Source organism: Eutrigla gurnardus (genome assembly GCF_963514095.1).
Source record: "Eutrigla gurnardus genome assembly, chromosome: 3".
Lineage (NCBI taxonomy): Eukaryota > Metazoa > Chordata > Actinopteri > Perciformes > Triglidae > Eutrigla > Eutrigla gurnardus.
The window spans coordinates 21,897,816-21,918,938 of NC_139917.1; the positions used below are offsets into that span (position 1 = coordinate 21,897,816).

Here is a 21,123-nt window from a genome sequence, read left to right on the forward strand (position 1 = left end):
TGTGCCAAACTTTGTAATTTTGCACATTGTGTAAACGACAAAAAAAATGGTCTTCATGTGTCCTAATGGGTCACCAACTCATTATCAGGCATTATTTATGTGTGTGACATTAATGGGTTTTAACTTGGCACTGGTTCTCTAGCTCATTCTCCCTGTAGTCATTGGAGCATATAAGCTCCTAACTCAGCTTGCATGTGGAGGACATTGACAGATATTCGGAGGTAGGTTTCAGAGCGTGTAAAGAATGCGTATGCTGCAACGCTGTAAAAGAAGAGTCGAGTTTAAAAGTGAATGCTTTGTCATTCAATATTTGACGACTTTACAGCAAATCCCATGAAAAAGACAACAACCAACAATATGTCAATCTGTCTTGGTGCGTTCCAACTTCCCACGCTGTCTGTGACTGTCAGCCCCCAAGCCCATTGAGCTTCTACTCTGGACATAAATCCTTAAAAATAGGTCACAAATATTGTTTCATTAAAAATAAAAAATAAGGATAAAAAGGAAAAGTAATTTGCTTTAACAGCTGGGCACTAGTTTTTGAAAAAATGTTTTATATGAAACTCTTAAAGGAGTAGCCCATTTAGTGACTATTTAAAACGGCAGAATAATGAACATTTTGTGTGCTGGCTCGCTAACACAGCAGGATGTGTAAATGGGGTAAGGGGTGTATTTTTAATAAACTACGGTGCCCATGATAATAATGAACCAGTGCCACAGTGAGGCTAACTGAAGTGTTTTTGGCAACAGTGGAGGTCTATGGCACATAGGAACACGTTATATCAGGCTTTGGATACACAGATGATATCAATGGAATCAATTGATCTTTTTTTTTTACAATAAAACTTATACAAAATAATTCTCATGCTTTAAACATTATGAAATAAAAACCTTAAAATTAAGCAGAAAACATGTCCTGACAGTGAGATATTTCTGTCCCTCTATTGTAGGTTCTCTATGGAATAACCTAATTTGAGAGGTCCACATTCCAAATAAATAAAAAAACAGTGTGGTACCGAACGTACTGAGCATTGGCAAGAAATCAGGCTAAACACTTAACTCCATTTGAAGGAGAAAATTCCCTTTCGTGCCACGCGGCCGCACTCATAATTATCCGATTGTTGCCGACCATTAGGAATTTGATTTATTGTTCTCTGGCAGTCAGTATGGAGGTTTCTCACCCCCGCCTTGGACGTGTGTGAAATGCACAAGTCTGGAGGGCTGAGGAGAATATAGGGAAGTGAGAGCCATACACCGTAAAAAATGTGACCAATGGTTACTTAAAAAAATTATGGCAACAAAGTGACACGTAATATAATTGAATAGATTTTAAGTACTACAACTTTGATTAAAACGTATTGAATAAATGAACTAAATTTAAACAAAAAAAATAAGTACATGGTAATAGAAGCAACAGTTAAAATGTGTTGGATTTAGTAATAGCATGCCAAATTATGAGTTGTATTAGCCCAAAAATATTTAGTAAATCCAAATAAATTTCAGAAAGAAAATTGATTTATATTTACTAATTATCTGAGCAAAAGTAATTTATATTTATTAAATATCTGGGTGAAATTGATTAATATTTAATAATTATCTAGGTGAAATTGATTTATGTTTACAAAGAATCTGGCAAAAAATTATTAAGATTCACTAAATAAAATTAATTATATCAACTCATATTTTAGCACATTTTTTACTTTAAATCTATTCAACAATATTGGTTGTCACTTTGTTGCCATAATTTTTCTAAGTCTAATTCACCCAATATCATGCCTTTTTAGTGCCGCAGTTTACTTAAATTGGGTCACAGATCATCATGCTTAAAAAGTACAGCAGGTAAACATGTATTTGTTCAACTTTGTCCTAACATGTTTATCCAACATTTTTCAAACGCAAAATGCCAAAATACAACAATAAAATAGAGAGAGGGGCTATTAGGAAACAATGACATATACCATAAGAGGACAATAGGAATACAATTATACTGGCAATCTATTTGTCACTCGTATTGATAAAGGTTTAATCATTTAATTGTGTTGTCTGTGCTAGACCATCGGCTTAAATTTTCCACAATTATTTTTTACCTGACAAATACCCCGTACAAATTTACCAAAACTGCACAATGACCTATGACCTCTGCCCATCACTTGCAGTCATTACTGGCATAGATGACTTAAAAAAATTAAAAAAATAAAAACAAACATGACACCACTCCCTGCAAATGAGTATAGTTTATTGTTTGTTTTTTTTCATCAAACACCTGCAGCACTGAATCTCAAGCACCCCCCCCCAAAAAAACAAAGGTGTACCTGAGCTCCTTGGGATAGGCCAGATTCAGTGCATATGCCAACCCAACGAGCATGGTGCAAGCTCGCGGAAAAGTACCCAGAGCTGTCATAACTGTGATGCCCTTTACCATGATACCCATGTCGTCGGGACCCTCTGACGTATGAGTCTCGATGTAGATTTTCATACTCTGCTTAGCAAGGTCCTGCGACACACCGTCTTCATCAGAATCCTGAAATAGTAAGAACATTGTATATTTCAGACTGTAGTAGACATATAAAATATAACTGTTTGTAATGCACTTCTTGGGAGAAAGATAAGAAAACAACTGATAACTTTTGTATTCTGTCATTTGGTGAAATCAGATTGAGATGGTGAACATTTAGTAACACCTCCTACTTCTGTACTCAAGAAAACAAAAAACTTTACACACTTACACAGAGGACAATGATTACTTACTCAACAAAACTACAAAACTATACTGAGAAATATACTGTAGTTATGACTGTATTTTGTGATTTGACCTTCCCAAGACATACCAGATCACCTTCTTTATATTTTAACATGTACATCAACTTACATCATACTCTTTTAAGAGTTGATCTATCGATTCCCCAAGGTACACCATCAGACACAGAATGACAACATCTCTGGTTATGTTGATGGTTGGATTGGTTGGAGCCTGAAATGACGAAAAAAAAAACATTATTCAAGTTCATGTTGTAAAAATTCTCCACTGACCTATAACTGTAGTATACTCTCTCACACATTTATAGTACTGTACTATAAACGTGTGAGACTTGAGAGCCCTGCATAACGTTACTTCTTATTTATTAACAGGCCAGGCCAATATGGCAGAGACATGGGATCAGCCAGCCACAAAACACACAAAGTATGAGGAAATAGCGCACTTTGTTTCAAAATGTAACAACAAAACCTACTGATTATTCTTTCAAAATGTATGAAAGCTGAGAAGTATACTGCTTTTAGCAGCATTTTACTGTTACTTCAGTAAAAATGTTACTTGAGTACAATTTAGGCTAACGTTACTTTAGAACACGGAATGCAGTAAATGTAAGTGGTAATTACTCACCTCCGAGAAATAATTTTGTTCCTACATTTCTCTGCGGCTACTTGTTAGCTAGCTTGTTAAGGTGGGGGAGGGGTGGCAGCAGGGCGGTGGCCAGGAAAATACATAAAAGTAGCTGGTATCTCAATAGGGCATGATATACGTATAAAATTATACTTGGGAAAGTCTAAGTCACTAGTTCAGTCCTTGCCATGCTTTTGGTCCAGACAACACAGACTGACTTCAATTCACTAGCGTTATATAGTTAGCTTAATTTTGACTTAAAGTGCAGTAAAGCTGGCATGTTTAGTAACTCATAACATAAAACAATGTTCAACTGCTATAGTTATAAATTGTTCCTAAACTAACAATAATTAAACAGGTCTCACCTTTGGGAAAATGGCAGTCCTGAAACGTTGATGTCCATGTTGCGCAAATGCCTTGGGTGGAGGTGGAGCTGTTCAAGTGCAAAATGCGTTGGGCGGTAAAAGTGTAAAAGGTGATCAAAACCAATGACCTCCCAATGAGTTAAATGTATCAATTTTCGGCATCTTTTACTTTACCGATAAAATACAATTAAATTCTACTCAGTGATTCAAAGCTGATTTTATTCAAACAAAACTGAGTAAAGTGCAATTAATAAATAATTCAAATTTGTTGATTTCAGCTCAATCTGATTCCAAACTTCACAAAGTCTTTTTATTATGTAAAGGTTACTATTATTTATTTAGTAAATATTAATTAACCCCAATCACAGTTTTTACAGTGTACGTCTGCGCTGTCAGAGAGCCACTTGTTAGAGGAAGTTTAGCCTCCCTGTGCCTCCAGCCACAGCCTTAATTATTAACAACATGTCTCCCCTCTGAAGAGCTGTGTGAGGGCGGCTCAGTGAAAAAGGTGCTTTGGAGTGTGGGCTGGGTGCAGGCTATCCTCTGGATACTGAGATATTCAGTGAAGGTATTTGTGGAAAGTTGTTGGTTTGTAGATATTTATCCTCCACTTTCTTTTGACTTCTAAACACGTAAGCGAAACCAGCGTGACGCAGTTTCTCTCACATTTAAATCAAGGCAATCATCATCATGTCAGTCTGTGCCATTGAAAGATTTGAAAACGATCACTTCTTGAAGTTTCTATCCATGTTTTTTTTCCTCATGTAGAAAGCCAACGGAAGAACTGCTTTGATTGGCCCTTGGCTTCATAAGTGACAGGAAGTCGTGATTTTTTTTTTTTTTCTTGGTGAAGATAACTTAGTGGTTCAATAGTACACTATATGAAATGTGATGAATTGTAAATGATGCATACATAATGTAATTGCTGCTGTTAGGAGGGATTAGCTTAATTTCCTTGAAGCTGCTACGACCACCGATTTAATTTATATCGCGGAACAAGGCTGCAGACTAACTTTTTCCACCACCCCCCCAAAACATTATTTCAATTACCCTGAAGTGGGTGTAAACCCTCCAAAATTCGAAATACTTTATTTAATATATAGTGCTTATTTTACATACAATTTGTATACAATAAAAATACCTTTATTTAAATACTTTGATTAAAAAATTGTATTTTAATTATATATTATCAGCTGCTTAGGGGTACCTTTTAGTATTAGGAAGTTTCACAGGCCTCCAACATGTGTTCAGGAAAAAGATGCCGGGTGTAGCGCTCTTCTCGAGGTGGCCACATGCATGCTCTCACAAGCCCTAACTGTAACTAGTAACCACAGATTCTACCTGAAAATAAATGAGGTTTATCATGTTTTGAGGTCAAAGACAAAATCAAAGAGGAGTTTAGGAGACCCTTCTGGACGCTATGACTCTCATCTGCCCTGTAATAAAAGTGGCATATTAATTAATTTGTTCATTACAAAACCATAACTCCAAGCATCTTTTATCTGCTGACAATTTCAGATCCCTGGATTACAGAAAATGAAACAACAATGCTATAGTAGAGGAGATGGAGTTCATGATATCTCATATTAACTTTAACAGAAAAAAAACTAAATTTACAAATATTATTAAAAGTAACAGATCTTTTTACAGCTGTATTGTGATTATTCAGTTACAATTTAAGATGATGATCAATTAAGGTGGTGTTGATTATCAGCCAATCAGATCAGATTTACCCCGTTAGGTTCATGCTGCAGCAACAACAGTCCCACACCACATTATGTTTTTGATCACCCAAAGGAGATCCTATAGGGAATATGGGAATATAGAACCTGGTGAGAGAATAATGATGTCAGCCAAAGCATTGATGAGAACCCAAGGCTTACAGTGATCGTGGTACAGCTAAGGGTTGTTGTTAGGTGACGGTGGATGGCATGCACCAGGCTAGTCAGGCGTGCTTAAATATTGGGGGTGATTATTAATATTTATCTCAATATTGCCATTAATTGTGCGTTTCCAGCAGTAGCATTCAATCACGTTGGTATTTTGCTTGTATAGGGCTGTTTGACTCTGGACAGGTACGTTTGAATTGCCAATGCCAGAAGCAAGGACATTGCTCCGGCATTTTGTCTCGCTGTAGTTTGGATGCCAGTATGATTGCAGGGACGACTCACATTTGTGCCCCGTCTGACATGATTTCTCTTGCCTCTAGGCCAGCATCAGAGAGAGTTTTTGTATAGTGGAGCTTCACAAGCGGTGGTTGGTGTAGATTGCCTCTATGCCGGCTGCTTTAATAATCCGTGGCAACGTGGAGCCTAAAGTTCACCCCCATTGGCACATTAGGAGGGAGGGAAAAGTTCTAATCACGTCGCAGTTATATTAAACCCACAACAGCAACGATTATGCTCACTTTCCCCCAGCTGTTGTCACTCGCCAGCGATATCATTTTTGTGGCACTGTAGCTGCTGGCAATTGATAACATAGCTGCAGAAAAGTGAGCATAATAGGCTACAAATAAGAACATGTAAACTAGCTAATATATGTATTTACCGTTGGCGTCTGTTTCAGTTGTATAAAACTCCAGTAGATTGTAACATTTGACTGCAAAACTGATTCCAAGCTAATCAAGTTTCAAGTCATCAAACATCATGTTAACGAGGAGGTCCTTGTCCTCGTCTCAACTCCTAAATCCTATTTCATAACATCCCAAGACACAGCAAGCTCAGCGATACAATACAGAAAAAAAGCCCAGGCAAATCAACGCAGTAGGAACTTAAACCACATCCTTGATGACATCACTATCCAACCACACAATCAGCCGACATTGTCATGGAAGACGTAGGAGGCGCACTTTTAACGTCTCCTCCTTGCATCCTGCAATCGGTCATCATATATCACTTGTTGTCAGCTTACCTCATGTCTTCATATGATTTTCCTTTCAGTAAAAGCATTTCACATATAATCCATGTCTTGATCAGGTAAAATAACCCAATCGGAGAAAGAAGATTTGTACTTTAGCAGTTCAGGTCAAGCTGGCATTTTGCAAAAGATTTCTACGCATTATCGTCTTAAAATGAATGTCCACAATGTAACTTTGCACCTGAGAATGAAAGTGACCATCAGTTCTGCTGAAGGCATTGGCCTTTCTGAAGAAAACTTACTTTATCAACAACTCATTTACATGCAGCAAGACTCTTAAATCCCTCATCTAAACAAAGCCCATGCTGGTTGACCAGAAAACAGGAAATGACTCAATTCATGAGAATCATGTGTTCTACGGAAAAGTTATTGCTCAAGAAAGCTTATTTATTTGGTATTCCGAATACCAAAAATAGTTCTTACATATTATCATGACAACATGTCACATCTGCTGCATGTTTGATCCCATTATCTAAAAACCACCATCCTTTTTTAAAAGGTGAGCGTTGTTAGTTAAATGATTTAATCACTATTCGCGTCATTATTTATTTTCAATTTAATTCAATTTTGTAAGTCTTAAGGTGAACGTTTAGCCACAATTGGTAACATCTGCAATAATATGTGTATATTGTTTCTTTTTTATTGTGCTATTGTAGTGTTGTCAAATTTGAAAAACTAATTTGAAACATATATAAACAAATATAATAATTTCCCATTATTTTTTACGATGACTAATGGTAGTTTAGCAATCATTTGCATCCTCGTGATGCCTTAGACACACAGTTCACAATGAGAGATATGGAGTCAATTAAAAGCTCAATCGCTCGTCTTAACTAGCTCCCATTAATGTTCTTTTCTCTTTTTTTTCCTCTTTTTCTTGACTGTCTCCCTCTGCTCATCCGTAAACACAAGTTACTTGGAGCAGCGTCTGTCGGCAAGGCTGAACGAAACTTGAAACATTTCCGAGATAAGAGGTGTGAGAGTGCAGTCAGTGTTGCTTCTTATGGGATGCTGTAAGATTCACAAAGAAAGAGCACTGACTCTCCGCTTATTGTCCTGTTGTTGAGCTTTCTGTCCGAATATTTCTTCCGGGTGTCAAACGTAGGGACAGCGCCGACACTACCAGTCAAAGTGAAATCCACAAAAACTCTCACTATTAGGGACCAGAGACACTTGCATTTAATAAAAAATTATACAAGCATTAATAATTGATGTAATATTTAAAATGGTACTTTGAGACTCCTAATTAATCCTATTCACCCTATTTATTGAAACTGCCATTGCTGAAAATGGGGGCTAAGGGGATGTGATGAGAATTCATTAGACTATTTGGCCAAATCTAATTTTGTTTCTTGTTTGTGTGAGTAAATTATACCCTCCCCTGAGCCTTGTTCTCGTGTGCTGTGCTGGCCTCTCCCAGTGTGTGTCCTTGTGGTGTTTATAACAGACAAAACAGTAAGAGTGTGTGTGTGTGTGTGTGTGTGTGTGTGTGTGTGTGTGTGTGTGTGTGTGTGTGTGTGTGTGTGTGTGTGTGTGTGTGTGTGTGTGTGTGTGTGTGTGAGGCCATACTGACTGTGACAAGGCAGAGCAACCATGTGATTTTTCTCATCTCTTCCTTTCCAGCCACAAAAACCCTCACTTTCTCTCACTCACATAAACGCACGCCTGCATTTATGCAAAGATGTGTACACACACACACACACACCCACTATCCTTCGCCCACACACACACACACACAACAAGCCCAATGCAGTGGAACAGCCATCAGTCAAAGTGTGTTGGCGCTGCAGGTCCGGGGGCATTTACATAGATAGATGATGGAGAGATTATGGGGCACAGGGGTTATTAATCATGCTGCTGAGAAGCAGAAGAGGGACTCCTCGGTGTCACTCTCCTCTCCTGAGATGGCTCTTTACCCTGGATATGTCTTTTCTGCCATTTCCCATGTTCTATCTGCTACCTAGCTAAACCACAGTGGTATTATGAGTGCCTCACCATTCAATATCGCTGGAGAACAAAAGTACGGTGCAGCTGAGAGTCCCCCTCCAGCTTCAGGGCTACCGTCCAGGGTTTCCTGCTGAAATGTACAAAGAACTTTTTTTTATTTTATTTATCCACATCTAGTGGGTCATTCAGATAATTGGTATTAAATACTGGAGATGTTCAGATAATATTCTAACCATCCCAATCCACTACTAATGCGTTAAAAACAAAATTATATAATTATCACCTGTGTAGATGGGTTGTGATTGCTATGCTTTTCCAATATAAACCAGTGGTTGTATTGACCAAATATTTCCATCATTGTATGATTTTCTTTTTAAACGCTTTTTAAAAATGAGCGTCATTTAGACGAACTGGAGGTTTGGACCACTGCAGGTCACAGAGCAGTGCCGGTGCAGCTGCATGGTGCAGGAGGAGCATGCTGATTGGGAAATCCCACGTTGAGGGTCTGGTAATTCCAGTGGCCAGTGTGGCAGCATGGCACAGTTTCAGCCTTGAGAACAAAATTCAAATGGCTAAGTTTCCGAAGCAAATGCCCTTGATGTTTGATAACGCATAAGCAAGTAGGCAGTTTAACCTCATGAGGACCAGGAGGAAGGTTAGGGTTCAATCTAGGCTGCACCTTTTAAATTTATTGTCAATGATTTTGTGAAATCGCGTTGTTCATACTTACCTGTTCAAACACAATGGCTGCAGTGTTTTTAGTGAATTCATCTGCTTCGTGCTATGAAAAGTGAACCCACGGTTGGTGACTCTGCTCATCTTTTCGCTATACGCCCTTATAAATGCATAACTCCTTCTGTATTAATAATTGAAAGACATAAATGGACACAGTCACGCACAGTGTCACACAATCACTCGCAGCTTTACTGTGAGAAACATAGAGGTGTACACCAGGCCAGAGGACGTGTTTGTGCCGGACATTGAATAGGGGAAGTCGTGAACGGTTGCTATGGTTACTACGCAGTTTTAATGAGCTGAAAGTCTTGTCACTGTGGTCAAACAGTGCTTAAAAGCACGAAGATAAAAAATAAATGCAATGTTATGTGTTGTTTATCTCATGTTCTGGGCTTGAAGCAGCCATTTTCGTCTCCTTGCTAAAGATGCTAGCATAGCTAACTAGCTTCTTTACAGCAGTAACAGGACCAGCGGGACATTCTCCACCATTATTACGTATTTATATGGATTGGTAACGTCAGTCCCATAACCGAATTGTGAAATGTGGCATACCAGAACCCGAAATTATATTAATTGTACCATTCTGCAGTGTTTCTTCACCTTCTAGCTGGGTTAGAAAACATGAACTACATTTACACACTTTTAAACTCCACAGGTGGCCGACACAGAAACACTTACATGAAGGCCTGCTGTACTGCTGTAACATGTTATGTTACTGCTGTAACATGTTATGTCAAATGTCACAAGTAAAAGAAAATGTTATGTCAAATGGAAAATGCAAAAGATAAGATAATATTATGATGACGATTTTATCCTGTGGGTAATGGGGGCGGGACTAGATAAGCCTTGGCTTCTCCCGCTTTCCCTTTCGGCCATGTGTATTGTATTATTTGAACAAAGATGTGTGATGATGATGATTTAACTGACATGCCCGAAATAAATAAATAAATAAAAAAGGCCGCCCATCTGCTCAGATTTTCAAATTCTCAGAATGTCAAGAGCATAACGTTGTATTTACCACCGGCGTGAACGCTGCTAAAGTCCCTGACCCTCCAGCGATTTTGAGCCACTCTAGCTTCTACGGTTTGTCCTGCACTGTTTGGAGTAGCCTGCCATTGTCGTGACTTTTGGCTGCTTGAGCGGCTGTTGAATTGGTGGATCCCATCGATAAGAGAAATCATTATGACTGGCTTCTCAGCTGAAGTCGATCTGCACGAGAGGAGAGACAGAAGTGAGGAAAGCAGGTCAGGCTCTTCTTATTTCTCCCCTTCATCTCATCTGATCACACAAGTATTTTCACAACAACGTGGCCATCTGGACAGAAGCAGTGGTGAGCGAGAGGGGTGTGAAAATGTTAGGCAAACACTGCATAACAGCAGATAAATCGAAAGTCTTATGTCAGACAGACTACTGCCTCCTGCTGGTATTAAGATATATATATATATATAATAATAATAATGGATTGGATTTATATGGCGCTTTTCTAGATACTCAAAGCGCCTAACAGGGTTCCGGGTTCCATTCATTCACACACAGTCATACCGGTGGTGGTACACTACGATAGTAGCCACAGCTGCCCTGGGGCAGACTGACGGAAGCGTGGCTGCCATTCAGCGCCTACGGCCCCTCCGACCCCCACCTCAAACATACAGCAGTCATACACATTCACACAAGGCAAGCTGGGTGAAGTGTCTTGCCCAAGGACACAACGACCATGACAGTGGCAAGGGCGGGGATCGAACCGCCGACCCTCCGAACATTGGCCAACCCGCTCTACTAACTGAGCCACAGTCGCCCCACTGTGGTATATATTTGTTTTAGTATTCAACTGTTTCACCAAGACACAGGTGAGGCAGACCTTTGACACCTCTAGGTCTTGTCATGTTGGTTTGGTGTTTCTGGGCTTTAAGTCATACAAAGCTGTCAGTACCTTTAGAATTGGTAGTATAAGTACATCATATTAACATACAGTGTGACTACTTTCATTGTTTACGATTACCAAAAACAAGTATCGTCTCTTTTGTTTAAGCGGTTTCACACGCAACCGCCAAATAATAGTCGGCTCCTCTGACATCAGCTATCTCAACGCCTCCTTTTAAATTTGAGCCCTGCCACAGTTTAACATGTAAAGCACCCACCGTTCTGCATGTTGTATGAATTTTGAATAGTGAGTGGTTGGAACGGGACACCGTGAGACTGGTGGATGTGATAATGGAATAATCCACAGCGACAGGTGAAGTACTCTGCTCCTCTGGGCTGTTTGCTTTGGTAAATGTAGCCGCCATCCTCTGACCCCAATGGGACATGACACTTGGTCCCTCCCTGTCCTTCCTCCTCACTCCCCCATCTCATGTTCTTGCCAACACTCAGCCGCCTTCACCAAACGTGGTGCCTTGGCACAGTTGGATGGAGGTGCTATGAGTCTTTGGTCGGTGATGGCAACTAAACCAAGTGGTATTTTTGATGTTTTTCCTGGGAGGAAGTAATGAGTTCATTGGATCACTTGGCTGGACTTGTTGGGTGGATGTATGGGTGGGTGGATGCAGCGGCTGATAGATGGATGGACAGATGATGAATGGAGAGGTCGATGCATGGATGAAAGGAAAGGTGGACAAGTAGAAGGATGAGTGATACCTTCAGAGATAAGTGAGAGATACTGTTCTTTGAGGTCTATAATCTTCTTTCCATCATCCCACATACAACAAAACTGTAGTGCATCTGTCCGGCTTTTATAGTGATTCATATTTATTTATTTATCTGTTTGGTAAGGAGGGTTGGGATGAGGGTAGAGTGATGCCTTGGGCAGAGAAAGAGAAAGTTTATGGTTGACTTTAGTGATGCACCCATCTCACTTTCCAAGTCCCGATAGAGAAACTCTTAGTTTCTGGAATAATCAATGAAGTTGCATAAATGTGCCCAGTGCCTCTTGGACAATAGCTCTGCAGCTCTCTGCTTCATTCATGTTTTTAAAGAATGTCCCTTTAATTAATATTTTCCTCATTAATAATGTATTATTTCATCCACCCACACCCCGTCCGCCATTAATCAGAATCCGCTCATCTTTCAGCACCTGCTGACTGCACTGCATTCACTGGAGTTATACCTTGGAACGAGTTCATGTGAGAAACATGAAGTTTGCAGGCAGCTTGAACTTCACTATAGCTGTGAGGAATATGATATCGACTGTGATCTCTTAGAAGTGATATTAATTATTTTTCATTACATAAGCCAATGGAATTCGTTAAAGCAAGTAAATTGCAATTTTCTAAGTCATTCGATGGACCCGAGATTCTAGATTCTCTTCAGAGGCTGACAGCTGTTCGCCGCCAGTCATGAAGTATTTACGTGTTTCTGTGATATCTATAGTTTCTATGTATCCGTCCTTTTGCTTTATGCCTACAACATGACAATTTTGTTCCAATTTTCCTGTTATATTTAAAAGCAACAAGAAATAATTTGGATGATTATTCCCGGGAATCCCGTTTCCTGGGATTAAAGCCTTTGTAGAGTACTGATCCATGTCTGTTATAGCATGAGTTTTTCTTTTTTATACTCTGAAACTTGGCATAACACATCTGGAAATGTTGTGAGGAAAATGTCTATGAATCACATATTTAGCATCATATTTTGTATAGGTAAATATGACATTTTGTCACATGGCCAGTTTCTCGATTAACTGTCTTGTGGAATCCCATTCTCCTGAATGGCTGCGAGACAATGTCGGAGCTCGTAAAGATTGAACTGCTGATGGATTATTTTAAATGGCGTTCTGAATATGTTTAATGTTGTGGAACTGTGAATAATGGTGGCGAGTGAAAGGCAGGCTACACCCACTGGACCTGAAGGGACGACTAAATGGATTTAAGCCACTTAAATCACTTTGCTCACAATGCGTGTTTTGGATCAAACACCGTCTCCTATTAAATCGCATACTATTCATTCGTGTTGCCAAATATGTTGAAGGAACTGCTATTACGTTAGCGTTTCCCCCAGTCCAAGTCGCACAACTTCCCTATGCAACACGTTCTCACTCCCAACTTATGAAATCCCACCACTTGGTCCGTGCGCCTGTGCTTCACACTATGATTGTCTTGCAGGGGTTTTGGGCGTGTGAGGGATGGCGCGTTGGTTTCCTCTCATTACATGCACAGTGTCTTATCAGGCGGCAAGCTGCACCGACCGAGCTGCCGTATTTGGGAGTGAGAACAGGCCGCCCTGTGCTGCTCAGACGTTGCAGCGAAGAGTTATGGGTGGATGGTTTGACATGTAAAACCCAGAACACCGGAGACGTCCTGCTTCCAACCTGCTGCGAAATTTAAGCTACTAAAACAGATTAGACATTAAGAAGAGGAAGACATGGGGATGAGGGGCTTCATCGGCTATATTGGAGCTACTTGGCAGAGAAAAAAATGAATCCACTGAAGCTAAAACACAAAAAGACAAAGTCAAAGTTATCTCATGCTTCAAAAAGCTTTGTTTTTATTTATAATATTTAACCAAGATGACGCTCCTCCCCTAACTTTTAACCACCTTCTTTAAATTGCCTCAATATATATGTATGGATATTGTGGGAAAGAATGAAAAATGAATGTCCTGCAGAATATGTTCAGTTTAAAAGTCTTTGGTAATAAGTAGTTTGCAAATTTGCAAAAGTGTCCTTATCATTTTTGATGAAAAAAATAACCATTACCATTTTTTCCAGATGCAAATTGGTCTCGCACGTAATCTTTAGAAGTCAGCGTTGACGAAAAAGGACATTTTCATTTATTCTAAATCTGTTTAGGCTGATGCACGGGCGCCACCCTGGACCTCAGCCCGCTGACTTTGATTACCTAATTCCTCAGAGATCAGTGTGAGACTCACGCTGCCAGGGGCGTTGACATGATGTGGAGAAATGTTGCCAGCCGTCACGAAACCTACCGCTCCAATCAATCAATCAGCGTGCTTTACAGCACTCTGCAAGGGGCTCAAATGTGTTGGTGCGCTCGTGTGCATAAGTGTGTGCGTTTGAGCGTTTAGCCATTCGTTCTCTCGGGTGGGAGACCCTTCCTTCTTTATCAATTACTGCATCCAGGAAGGTTGTGCCTGTGAGGATGAGCTGATGATGTCTGTATATATGGTTTATTTATATATATTTTATATATATATATATATCTGCACATACTGTATGTTCAAGACTGAGAAGGTGATGACAGAGACAGAGATAGAGATGTACAGGTGTGTTAAGGAGATATGTACAGGTGTGTTACATGGGGAGAGGCGGGGAAAGAGCCGCCGTGATCGGCCGTCTCACCGCGCTCAGTGATGGCTGCAGGATAACTAATCAGTCTACACCAGAGAGAGGGAGAGGGGGAGGGAAGGAGGGAGGGAGGGGGAGAGACAGCCAGTGGAGAAAGATCATTTCAGCCAGGCGCCTTGCTAGCTTCTCTGAAGAGCCTGTTAGTCCGTCTCCTCCTCTCCATGCCGCACATATCCACAGACTGAAACGTTTGACTTCATTTGATTGAATTTTTTTTTTTCCAGAAAGGTCCGTTTTTATTATCGTCGCCTTTGGGGAATTTCATCATCTCAAAAAATCTGGACATTGGTCACGATTGTAGAAACCAGCACTTATTCCCTACATATATTCCAAATGACTTAAATTCCCTGAGGGAGCAACAAATGCAGTGAACTGAAGCAGAAGCGCTAAGCATTTTCTAAACAAACGCACGACTAATGTAGCTTGTTGAATGGACTTATAGAGATGTACATACAAAAAAAAAAAAAGCACAATACACCGTCTTGCTGCACATTTTTTACACTTGAGGAAATTTCCGAGATGAGCTCAGACGAAACAGCTCAAGAATCCGATTTTCTTCCCTCCAACTTTTAGAACTTTGTAAATCTACTTTCCACCCAAATGTCGCTTGTGCAAATCTTGCCGCTTCCTTCAGTGGGGAGATGTTTTTTTTTTTTTTCTTTCTCCCTCCTGCTCTTAACTGTGTACCAGCGGTTCTCGGGGCTGTCATATTGCATCAGCGCTCTGCTGATTACTTCCACCTTGTCTCCCTCGTCAGGAAATGATTCTGACACGCACTCACACCCTGCTTTCTCTGCATCAATATGCGTGCGATGGAAAAACTGCAGACAGTAAATAAATAATGAAAGACAAGGTAGGGAGGAGGGGGAGGGAGGCGCTACGTGTCTTTCCCTCTCCGTCTCGTTCTCTGTCCTCTGCGTGTGCGAGTGACTCACTGTGGGAAAGTGTGATGTGCATTGTGTTTGGGGACGTACGTATGTGCAAAAACCGCCGTCGGAGATTGCAAAAGGGAGATTTGGTTTCATCAACGGTTTGATTTATCGACAGTTGATAATGTCACAAACATTTCAAACAGACGGTTTTAACCTTGAAATTAGCCCATAAGATGCATCCATTTTGTTTTAATTAAAGCGATAGGTTCCTTAGAGGACATTTTACTTCTGCTTTGCGACATTCCTTCGGTATTGCTTTTACTTTTTCAATGGTGCGTGCTCTGTCTTAGCACCTCCTCGCTGGGAGGCGTGAGGATTTTCCGCCGCTCAGTGCCAAGAAATATGCCAGAAGAGTAAGGGAGCATACTCAGTCGAAATCCATAAAGGGATTATCGCAGAGGCTCTGCATATCTGTGGAGGACGCCGAGAGTTAGCACATCTGATTGACCCACTAACCCCTGGTACCCAGTGGCATGAGTTGCATCACAGGAGTCATTTTGGAGTTTTATTTGAGTGACAGGGACCTTGGGTAGGGTCATGGAAAAACTGATGTGTTTAGAAACCATCCAGCTTTTGTAAGAAAACATCTTACTCGCGTCAACAGGACAAGTTCAGTTTTCGGCACATTAGAGGTAATGACATGATGGCACAAAGATCCATTTAATAAATTGTTTGTCTGATTGGCATTTCAGCTTTCTACTTTCCAGTTGATCGAGGGATTTTATCTTCAGAAACACTGCAATATTTTGCTTGCTGCACTAGTTCATGGTGGCTTACTGTAATCATTAGGAAACTTCACGTGTGTGTGTGTGTGTGTGTGTGTGTGTGTGTGTGTGTGTGTGTGCGTGTGTGTGTGTGTGTGTGTGTGCGCGTGTGTGTGTGTGTGTGTGTGTGTGTGTGTGTGTGTGTGTGTGTGTGTGTGTGTGTGTGTGTGTGTGTGTGTGTGTGTGTGTGAATACAGTCGGGTTCAATTTGAGTTCACAGCTAAAAAATCTTATTTCAGCATTTATTGAAAACTAGTACAATAGATCTTGTCAAATGATATTTCTCTGACAGGATTACATCATTCCTCACTAATCTGGGTCAGCAAGTGGTTTATGATATTTACCAGAGGAAGTTATGAATCCACATTGCTACAGCTCTCTGTTAAAGCATCAAAAGGAAATGAATGAATCAAGTAAATTACTAAAATGGTATCTCCATAGTTGCTGAGCATAAGTGCTTTTTAGTTAGTCCTTCTGTTAGTTTGGTGCTATTATTCCTGTCTGTTCTGTTAGTTTGGTGCTATTATTCCTGTCTGTTCTGTTAGTTTGGTGGTCATTAGTCCTGTCTGTTCTGTTAGTTTGGTGGTTATTAGTCCTGTATATTCTGTTAGTTTGGTGGTCATTAGTCCTGTCTGTTCTGTTAGTTTGGTGGTTATTAGTCCTGTCTGTTCTGTTAGTTTGGTGGTTGTTAGTCCTGTATATTCTGTTAGTTTGGTGGTTATTAGTCCTGTCTGTTCTGTTAGTTTGGTGGTTATTAGTCCTGTCTGTTCTGTTAGTTTGGTGGTCATTAGCCCTGTATATTCTGTTAGTTTGGTGGTTATTATTCCTGTCTGTTCTGTTAGTTTGGTGGTTATTAGTCCTGTCTGTTCTGTTAGTTTGGTGGTTATTAGTCCTGTCTGTTCTGTTAGTTTGGTGGTTATTAGTCCTGTCTGTTCTGTTAGTTTGGTGGTTATTAGTCCTGTATATTCTGTTAGTTTGGTGGTTATTAGTCCTGTATATTCTGTTAGTTTGGTGGTTATTAGTCCTGTCTGTTCTGTTAGTTTAGTGGTTAAGTCCTGTCTGTTCTGTTAGTTTGGTGATTATTAGTCCTGTCTGTTCTGGTAGTTTGGTGGTTATTAGTCCTGTCTGTTCTGTTAGTTTGGTGGTTATTAGTCCTGTCTGTTCTGTTAGTTTGGCCGTTATTAGTCCTGTCTGTTCTGGTAGTTTGGCCGTTATTAGTCCTGTCTGTTCTGTTAGTTTGGTGGTTATTAGTCCTGTCTGTTCTGTTAGTTTGGTGGTTATTAGTCCTGTCTGTTCTGTTAGTTTAGTGGTTAAGTCCTGTCTGTTCTGTTAGTTTGTTGATTATTAGTCCTGTCTGTTCTGATAGTTTGGTGGTTATTAGTCCTGTCTGTTCTGTTAGTTTGGTGGTTATTAGTCCTGTCTGTTCTGTTAGTTTAGTGGTTAAGTTCTGTCTGTTCTGTTAGTTTGGTGATTATTAGTCCTGTCTGTTCTGTTAGTTTGGTGGTTATTAGTCCTGTCTGTTCTGGTAGTTTGGTGGTTATTAGTCCTGTCTGTTCTGTTAGTTTGGCCGTTATTAGTCCTGTATGTTCTGTTAGTTTGGTGATTATTAGTCCTGTCTGTTCTGTTAGTTTGGTGGTTATTAGTCCTGTCTGTTCTGGTAGTTTGGTGGTTATTAGTCCTGTCTGTTCTGTTAGTTTGGCCGTTATTAGTCCTGTATGTTCTGTTAGTTTGGTGATTATTAGTCCTGTCTGTTCTGTTAGTTTGGCCGTTATTAGTCCTGTCTGTTCTGTTAGTTTGGTGGTCATTATTCCTGTCTGTTCTGTTAGTTTGGTGATTATTAGTCCTGTCTGTTCTGTTAGTTTGGTGATTATTAGTCCTGTCTGTTCTGTTAGTTTGGTGGTTATTAGTCCTGTCTGTTCTGTTAGTTTGGTGATTATTAGTCCTGTCTGTTAAGTCCTGTCAAGAGCGTTCTTTACATGTAACCTGTGACTACTAAAGAAAAGCTACATTTGGTAGATTTCATAATAGAGCTGGAATGATAATGAATATTGGATAATAATTTCATGTGTCTGATGGACTTTTTGCTTAGTCATAACAATTGGCCTCGTTCATTCACCAGTATCTTCTGAGGACAGGTCTGAAGAAAAGTCTACATCAGATCAGATACATGATGTGTTCTTCTACTGCAGACTTGTTCATACCCGTGTTCTTATAATGAAGAATCCCACTATCTTCATAAATTGGAGGGGTGTACCACTTGATAGGTGAACTCCCTGCCAAACCCCATAAAAGGGCATGAGACTGAAGCGTCATGTGCACACAGAAACTGAAATGCCCCAAATAGTCTAAAGTCTAAAGAGGTTGCATTACAGGACGCAAAGTGTTTGTCTGGGTCAAATTAATTACTATAAGTGGAGGATTATTATTTTATTTTATATTTCTCACGCCTGGTTCACACCGGACGCGGAAATCGCACGCGATCCCCTGCCCCCCTGTTCAGACCAGACGCGTATTTCTCTGCGGCGGTCGACAAGCGCTTCTGCTCAGCTGTTGTTCATTCAGAGCTATTTTTTTCCATTAAACCCCATAAAATGAATACGCCATGTTTCTGTAACCAAGAAGTTTGTACACTTCTTGTATTTATCCGTTCTCTCTCTCTCTCTGAGAGAGAGAAAGAGAGAGAGAGGGACACACACACAGACAGAGAGTGTGTATGGTAGTAGACAGTAGTAGTGCAGATATACCGTTGAAATACACATATCTTTTTTTATCTACTCTTCACATTTATTAAATGTATTGTCTCTTCCTGTTTCCCAGTGCGAGTTTAGATACACAAATATGACCGCGTTTGTCAATCGCGGTATTTTATTTTGAAAATTGCTTATATTTTGAAAATTGACCAGATTGTCTCGTGTTTCTCTGTGTGATTTCCTGCCAGAATTGACGCGTTCGCTCGCGGCACGCGCAAAAAATTAGAGCAGACGCCGAAACGATCGCTTCACGGCAAGGGAGGGCCGCGCCTATTCGCGGCGCTCCGCGTCTGGTGTGAACGACACTATCGCTTAACAGGGGCGCCGAATGGAAGCGGGCTCCGCTACGCGTCTATTCGCGGCGCTTCCGCGTCCGGTGTGAACCAGGCGTCATGCAGATTTCCACCAAATGGACATTTGTATATTCATTAAATGAATGTATTTTTTGATCCCAAAAATAAATTTTCATCCTCAAAAATCCTATTTTATCTGCCCCCGGGACAATGGAATGTCCTTAAGCTTGAGCCCTGAATTTATTAAAAAAGTTAAATATAAAAAAGCCTCAAGGAGTCGTACGGCAAGTTGGTCTCCAGATATAAGTGAAGGGGCTATCTTCAAAGAACAAAGGGAGATGGACATTTTACAATACAGTTTGAATGGTAGAAATCAATCCAGCCACTGTGGAGATATCGATGTGTAGCATCAGTGGGTGATTTCATCATACTGACCCGGCGAAACATGCGTTGAACATTTGACCTTGTGGAAAGACATCGCTGAGAACATAAAACCGTTTTGAAAGGTCTCTTAATGTGTCATATTAAGAGGATATTGAGCTGGGGAACATGGCTCCTGCAGAAACCCTGACAGTGCCAGGCAGACAACCTCGCAGCTGAACTAGGAGATTTACTGGGAAAGTTGCACGGCGATGCACGCATCATCGTGGCTTCTATCTCTCCTGAACGGGCGACTCAATGGCCTGTTTTGCACATACGCTGCAGCTGGCGGTAAATGATGAATTTATCCCGTTGGTGCATCAGGCACCTCTGCATGCAAAAGCACTAATCTTGTCGGTTAAGGGTTAATGATAGCTCTCAGAGGGGGCGACTATCGGTCAGGAAAAAAAATAATAAATTAGCATCCCTAGAAACTACTCGGACTGGACGACCCTTTTCTGATAATTTCTACAACGTTGTTCTACCTTGCAATGGCATTCAAGCATGAAAACTGTGTTTTTGTGTGTGACAGGAATAACATACGATGAGGTGAGGTCCACATCCTGCTTTTGTCACGTCTGAATGGTTGTCTTCAAAAATAAACTGCTGCTGAGCAGCAAAAGTAGGACATTTAAAACATATTTCAATGGAAAATGATGCCTCAGCTGCATCTTGTATTCCTAATATGACATTTTTTTTATTTGACAAGCTTGCTGTTTTCCCATCCTTGCTAGTTTATGCTAAGCTAATTGCTGCCATTCCTCTAGCTCTATACTTACACACAGATATAATATCTTCCTTTTTATTTTTTTGCATAACACTGAGGCCTGAGGACTTATTATTTAATCCTACTGGCCAGGAAAAGCCAGCGTGCCCCTGATGCACATTCTTAACCTCTGATGACCAAGGGAGATGGATTGGGCACCTCCGTGGCAACATTGCTGCAAACACAGGACACTCCAAGTCATCTTCCTGGCTGGCCCTCACCAGTCAGCAGCTCCATTTGGGCGATGGCAGGCGTGCTCAGTCAGGGGAGAAGTCGGCCCTGGATGATTTCCTCCTTCTCCGCTCGTTCTCCTCAGCTCCTCGTTTCTCTCCATCTCAGCTAGCGCTTAAATGTGCCTCTGTCCTCTCTTTCCCTCCTCCCTCCCCATTTTACTAGAACTACTGCTGCTCCCTTCCCCTGAAACCCAAAGACCCGGCAATCGCTCAGTTGCTCAAGCTATCTCAGGAGCCTGTCTCGCTTCAGCCCCCACCCGCTTCCCCTCATCCCCAACCCTCCCTCCTGCCCCCCCCCCCCCCCCAAGAGCATTCCAGCAT

At 40.7% G+C, this 21,123-nt stretch overlaps 1 long non-coding RNA gene across 1 annotated transcript; it reads right to left on the reverse strand.

Moving 5' to 3' along the window:
- Positions 1-2,307: 2,307 nt before the first annotated feature.
- LOC311011002 lies at positions 2,308-3,540 on the reverse strand. Its single transcript, XR_014596854.1, has 3 exons — positions 3,271-3,540; positions 2,870-3,199; positions 2,308-2,521 (listed from the first exon to the last, which is right to left on the reverse strand). It is a non-coding gene; the product is annotated as an uncharacterized lncRNA (long non-coding RNA).
- Positions 3,541-21,123: the final 17,583 nt, after the last annotated feature.